Genomic DNA, 6919 nt, shown 5'->3' on the forward strand with positions numbered 1-6919 from the left:
GCTTTGTAGACAAGGCTGGCCTCAAACCCACAGAAATCACTTTGCCTCTGCCTCCCCTAGTGCTGGGATTACATTCATGTGCCACCATGTCCAGCTAATAAGACACATTGTTTTGTAAAGTTAATACATAGTAATAAAAAATAAGAGCTCAAAGATTTAGAAAGGGTTGTTATGCATACAGAGTTAATATAAAACTCTGGCTTGTTTAAACTAGTTGTGGCAATTGTTTGCCAAATATCTGTGTGTTTTTCACTGCTTTAATCCCTATAATACATTCTTTGAATAGCCAGCATCCTGTGTGACCTCAGGTTGGTCAGACTCCACAACTAGGAATGAAGGCTGTGTGTTCATTCTCAGCATCCACTGTTTGTTTCCATCTTACAATTATTTTCCTCAGCGTTTTGTTCTGTATCTACGCTACTCTATAAATAATTACCTAAATCAGAGCTAAGGGTTTGTTTGCTTGGTTTTAATTTTTCTTTTTTGGTTGATTATAATCGATACGTAAATGTGCATAACACATTCTGGTCATATTTGTTCCCCTCCATCCCCCCTCGCAGTTCTACAAAGACTTTCCCATCCTATCACCAAATCTGCAACAAATTTCTACATGGTTTGTCAGAGTTTTGTTGTTGTTGTTTTAACTAGGTTTAACCAGGGCCACCTGATTAAGCATGAGTATGGAGTTACCCACTGGGACATGGGAAACTCACCAGTGGCTATACCACTAAAATAATGAATTCTTCTCCTCCAGCAGCTCTCTACTTTCATTATGTCCCCTGGGCATGACAGGGCCCCAATGAGTCTTTTCTCACCTCATGATTGAATGTTTAGAGGCTTAATATCATGCAATCACAGCTGCTGTGAGCCATGAATTTCATGTCCTTTAAACCAATATTTCAGGAGCAGGAGACTGCTCATTGGTTAAAAGCACTGGCTGCTCCAGCAGACCCAGAGGACTCAGAGGACCCAGAGGACCCAGAGGACCCAGAGGACCCAGAGGACCCAGGTTCAATTTTCAGCCTTTACATGGAGAGATTAGCTGCTCTCTTCTGGGTTCCTATGGTACCACACACACATGGTACACAGACATACCTGCAGGCAAAACACTCGTGCACATAAAATTTAAAAGGGGGAAAACACAAAAGAGGTATTTCACAGCTTCCTTACCCATCATCTATTTCTTTCACTACCAACCCCTTTCTGCAACCCCTTAATCTTAGAGGGATTGGTATTGGTGGGCTTAACTAAGGTTGGTTTTAGTTCTTTTTTATTTCCTTAAATTTACCTTTATTTAAGAACAAAATGAGTGACTCACAATCAACAGCATCTCTGAACTTTATCTCCCTGCCCCTTTTGTGCTTTCGATCCCTCCTCAGGAATGAACTTAATCCCAAAATTCCAGGTCCTCTTTCCCTTGCTTAGGCTCACCTCATCCCCAGGCAGGGATGGAGCCTCAATTTGGATTCATGGAAGAGCCTGGATCAATGACAGGAACAGAGATTAAGGCTTTGCTCTCAGAAAAAGATAGTCAAGAGTAGAGCAGTGAAACAGAACCACACTTAGACCACATCCTTCTCCAGCCCAAGCTACTTGGCAAGGATGCTGATATGCTACAGGGTGGGGTTGGGGCACTGCAGAAACATGGTTTCCAGGTTCTCAATGCTACTCTGCTTTCTCTTGCAGAACTGCACCAGAGTCTCTGCTTTGCCTCTCTCCTGAAGGTTCTCATTGCTCTCGGCTTCCACCACCCCCTTCTCCAGCAGGAGCCACAGTTTATACATGTTCTTGAAGTTGAACTGCAAGGCCTCAAAGTGGCAGATAGTTGTCTGCCTGAATACGTTTTCAAAGAGAAAGCCCAGGGTCAGCCCCAGATTGCCTGAATGCACCCCAAGGTGATTCTCATCTACTCAGTAGCTTAGCAAACTGTTCTAGTTCTTTCAGCAAGACTTTCATATCCTGGAACTCCTCAGGACTTTGTTCCACCTTCTCCAACTTCATTACACTGGAACAGACCATACAGAGCCCAGGGGAGGCCCCTCTGAGATGAATCCACTCTTGCTCCTGCCTGGCCCTCAGGCTGCAAAGTCTCCAAACCAACTTGGGGCACTAGGCCCAGTCCATCCTGAGGTCATTCCTCCATAGAATTCATATTTCGGGGAACATACAGAGATCCCCCACAACTCTGAGCATGTCTAATGCCTGGTCTGATTCCAGGAACACCTGGAAGCCCTTAGAAGCTTATTCAGGTTCGAGGGTCCACCCAGCCTGGCCCCAGCCCCCCTGACTGATCAATTTCAGAGAGTAAAAAGGTGAAGTCTAAATCCAGGGTCTAGCCATGGGGAAGGTGGGCACCCCAAGCCAGGGACCTGGTGGAAGAAAGGCTCACCTAGGGACTCTAATTTTAGTTCTTATTTGTATTTTATTTGTTTGTCCTGTTTAGAGGCTTTTTGCTTGTTTATTGAGTTGAAGTTTTCTTGTAGTAATAATGGGAAAAGAAGTATGGACATAATGTATGTTTACTTCCTTTACCTAAGTACACATTGTATACCAAGGAGAATAAGCAAGTAGTTCCACCGTTGTGTCTGTAGCACCTACTACCTCAGTAACTTCATGCAGTGCTTGATATGCATTGACTCCAACTTTCTCAGTGGTCCTATAAATAGGCATTAATAAGTCTGTAGTATACTAGCTAAAAATGAGTGTCTCTTCTTGTGGCCCACACCTTCTCTGGTTTTGATTACATGACTTGCTTTTGTCAACAAGAAAATCGCAAATATAAGTAAATAAAATATAAGTAAATATAAAAAAAAGTAAATATAAATTGTTCTTATATCCACCACCAGAGGAACAAACCTACAATGTTCTATTGAATGATGAATGAAACATGGCACAGTATTGTCATCAACCCTACCAATTCTAAGCATCCACTTTATATATGACTGAGGTTACAGACTTCCTTCTAGGAAAAAATTATAAGTAAACACAGATGGCATTCATGAACCAAATAGTTTCAATCAAGCCTACCCAAATCACCAACCTGCAAAACCATGAACAAACACATGGCTGTCAGGCACTACACTTTGAGGTTCTATATTATGCAGCAAATATCTCTTGATAAAAGTGTGTATTTTCTCCACTCAACAGGGGATCTAAACAGATGCAGAGACTTGCAGGCAAACTTTGGTCAGAGGGAAGGTAGTCTTATGGAGAAAGTGGGGGATAGAAAGACCTGGAGAGGACAGGATCTCCACAAGTAGACAAGCAAAGCCAAAAATCTGGGCCCTGGAAGGCCTGCAGAGACTGATGCATCAACCAAGGACCATGCATGAAGAGGACATAGGCTCCCTGCTGAGATGTAGTTGATAGGCAGCTCAGTCTCCATGTGGGTTTCCTAGTAAGGTGAGCAGGGGCTGTCTCAGACCTGAACTTGGGCTACCTGCTCTTTGATCACGTCCACCTGGTGGTGAGCCCTTGACAGGCCACAGAATAAGAGGATCCAAACAGTCCTAATGAGACTTGATAGGTTAGGGTTAGACAGTAGGGGAGGAGGACTCTCCCTTTCAGTGGACTAGGGGAGGGTGATAGGGATGAAAATGGTAGGGAGGGACCAGGAGGAAATGAGAGAAGGGTTACAATCAGGATAAAAAGTGAATAAATTATAAAAATTAAAAAATTTTAAATTAAAAAATATAAAAGTGACTATTTCACAAAGATGGATCCCCGGTATCCACATAAAAATCCATTGGTAGTGGCTCATGTTTATACTCCCAGGTCTGGAGAGATGAGGACAGGAGGATATGTAAGATGTGCTGGTCTTCCAGTCTAGTAGAATCGTTAGGATACATTTAGTGATTGGGAAATGAGAATGTTCTCAAAATTGAGATTCCTTTTAGTCAGTACTCTTCAGGGTGAAGTCATCAGAGGGTAAGAGAAGGAAGGAAGGGAAGAAGGGAAAAGTCAAAGGAGAGAAGAAGAAGAGTTCATCTTAGATAGTTGTCTCCAAAATCCTCAAAGGAAAGATAGTAGAAGAGAGATGGGCAGAGTTGGCTGTCCAGTTAATTTAGTAGTAAAATAAAAATGTCTGCTATTTAAAAAAAAAAAAAGGATAGTTAACAGTGGGTCAGGGCATGACGAAGCAAAGGTATGCCAAATACAGAAAAGAGACCAACTACAACAATGCTATGGGATATAAATTATGTAGAGAGCAGTGATGAACTAAGACAGAAATAAAAATTTGGTTGGAGGCAATGGATCAGGAATCTAGCCTGAGAGAGTTCTGTGACTACAGTAAGGGAGGTTGAGGTTTCCAAAATAATGCAGTTTCTGATGAATAAAGGATTTAATTCATAACTTGGAAAATGAGGTTTGGTGGAGAATAAAAAAATTATCAGTGAAAGCCTACCACAGAGGGCCTCTGAAAGACCCTACCTAGCAGTGTATCAAAGCAGATACTGAGACTCATAACCAAACCTTCAGCAGAGTGCAGGGAATCATTTGAAAGAAGGGGGAGTTAGTATGACCTGGAGAGGACAGGAGCTCCACAAGGACCAAATATATCTGGGCACAGGGTTCTTTTATGAGACTGTTTCTCCAACCAAGGACCATGCATGGATATAACCCAGAACCCTCTGCTCGGATGTAGCCCATGGTAGATCAGTATCCAAGTAGGTACCCTAGTAAGGGGAACAGGGAGTATTTCTGACATGAACTCAATGGCTGGCTCTTTGACCTCCCACCCCCAAGTGAGGAACAATCTTGCTAGGCCTCAGAGGAGGAATTTGCAGCCAGTCTTGAAGATACCTGATAAACCAGGGTCAGATGAAAGAGGAGGAGGTCTTCACCAATCAATGGACTTGGAAAGGGGCAGGGAGGAGATGAGGGAGGAAGGGTGGGATTGGGATGGAATGAGGGAGCCGGATATAGCTGGGATACAGAGTTAATAAAATGTAACTAATATTAAAAAAAGAAACATACAAATCAGGGAAGTTAAAAGCTATAGAGAAGAAGGGTCATCTATGTCAGTGTTGAAGTCACCAAGGATGGAGATCAAAATCTGGATGGAAAGAGTGTCAAAGCCTAGAGGGAAAACTCCCCCAAGAGAATATCTACAAGTTCCTTGAGCTGCTGGTTGATGAGGAAATCAGGACACAGACCCCAGACACTCTGGAGCTCTACCCTTCCTCTCAGTTCTTCAGCAGGATACATAGGGCAGCCCTGCTCTCTTGCCTCAAACCCTCAAAATCATCCATTCAGGGACAATTCTCTAAAGTTTTATTCACATAATTTTTTTGAATAAAGGTCTCATTGTGAAAGTAAAGATTTGAAATTATTGACATCATGATGTAGAAGTTCTTAAAAAATGGTGAAAGGGAGAGGGAGAAAGCAAGTCTTTTTTTTTGTATTTTATTTTTTTCTTATCAGTTACATTTTATTAACTCTGTACCCCAGCCGTGTCCCGATCCCTCATTCCCTCCCAGTCCATCCCTCCCTCCCTCCTCTCCACCGTGCCCCTTGCCAAGTCCACTGATAGGGGGGACCAAGTCTTAAATCAGGTCTTTAATAAATGAGAAGAAAAAAACAAGAAGTTAGAAGATAATAGAAATTGAGAAAGATAGAAAGGAGAGCACATTTTGCAGAAAGGAACAAACCCATATTTCAGCAGCTTTAGTCATAATAGCCAGAACCTGGAAACAACCCAGATGCCCCTCAACTGAGAATGGACATTGAAATTGTGGTACATTTATACAATGGAATACTACTCAGTAATTAAAAATTTACACGAAATTTGCAGGCAAATGGTGGGATCTAGGAAAGATCATCCTGAGTGAGGTATCCAAGAAGCAGAAAGACACACATAGGATATACTCACTTATAAGTGGATATTAGACATATAATATAGGATAAACATACTAAAATCTGTACACCTAAAGAAGGTAAGCAGGAAGCAGGACCCATGGTAAGATGATCAATCCTCTCTTAGAAAGGCAAACAGGACGGACAAGGAAAGAGGGTGAAAACAGGAAACAGGACAGGAACCTACATCAGAGGGCCTCTGAATGAGTCTACCCAGCAGTGTATCAAAGCACATGTTGAGGCTCATAGCCAAGTTTTGCGCAGAGTGCAATGAATCTTATGAAAGAAGGGGGAGATAGAAAAACCTGTAAGGGAGAGAAGCTCCACAAGAACAACTGAATCAAGAAATCTTGGCACAGGGGTCTTTTCTGAGACTGATACTCCAAAAAAGACCATTCATTGAGATAACCTAGAACCCCTGCACAGATGTAGCCCATGGTAGTTCAGTATCCAAGTGGGTTACCTAGTAAGGGGAACGGGGACTGTCTGTGACATGAATGACATGAACTCAGTGGGTGGCTCCTTGGTCACCTCCCCCTGAGTGGGGATGCAGACTTACCAGGTCACAGAAGAAGACAATGCAGCCAGTCCTCATGAGCCCTGATAAGCTAGGGTCAGATGGAAGGGGAAGAGGACCTCCCTTATCAGTGGACTTGGAGATGAGAGAGGGAGTGGGGATTGGGAGGAACTGAGGGAGGAGGTTATAGCTGGAATACAAAGTGAATAAACTGTAATTAATATAAAAATAAAAAATAAAAAAGCCCTGATACTAAAAGGAACAGTAAAAGACCCAACCTCATCTCCAGTTTGGTACATGTCCAAGAATATTACTGTTAAGATCAAAAGCAGAGGATGTAAGGATATAGTGACTTTGGCCATCAAATATAGAAATTTCTAGAAGGTGCAGCAAGAAATTAGAATAATGTCCTTTATGTCTAATTGAAGTGTGAACAGAATGGTGTGAAGGGTGAACAATGGCCAGGGAAGCTTAGGAGGTAAAGCACAATGGAATTAGTTAGATAGATAGATAGATAGATAGATAGATAGATAGATAGATAGATAG

At 42.3% G+C, this 6919-nt stretch overlaps 1 pseudogene; it reads right to left on the minus strand.

Annotated features, from left to right (window-relative positions):
* Window positions 1–1517: 1517 nt before the first annotated feature.
* The window catches only part of LOC129676773 (POU domain, class 5, transcription factor 1-like), a 12723-nt pseudogene continuing 7321 nt past the window's right edge, over window positions 1518–6919 (minus strand).

This window comes from Psammomys obesus, unplaced genomic scaffold, assembly GCF_907164565.1.
Source record: "Psammomys obesus unplaced genomic scaffold, mPsaObe1.curated_primary_1811, whole genome shotgun sequence".
NCBI classification, from domain to species: Eukaryota; Metazoa; Chordata; class Mammalia; order Rodentia; family Muridae; genus Psammomys; species Psammomys obesus.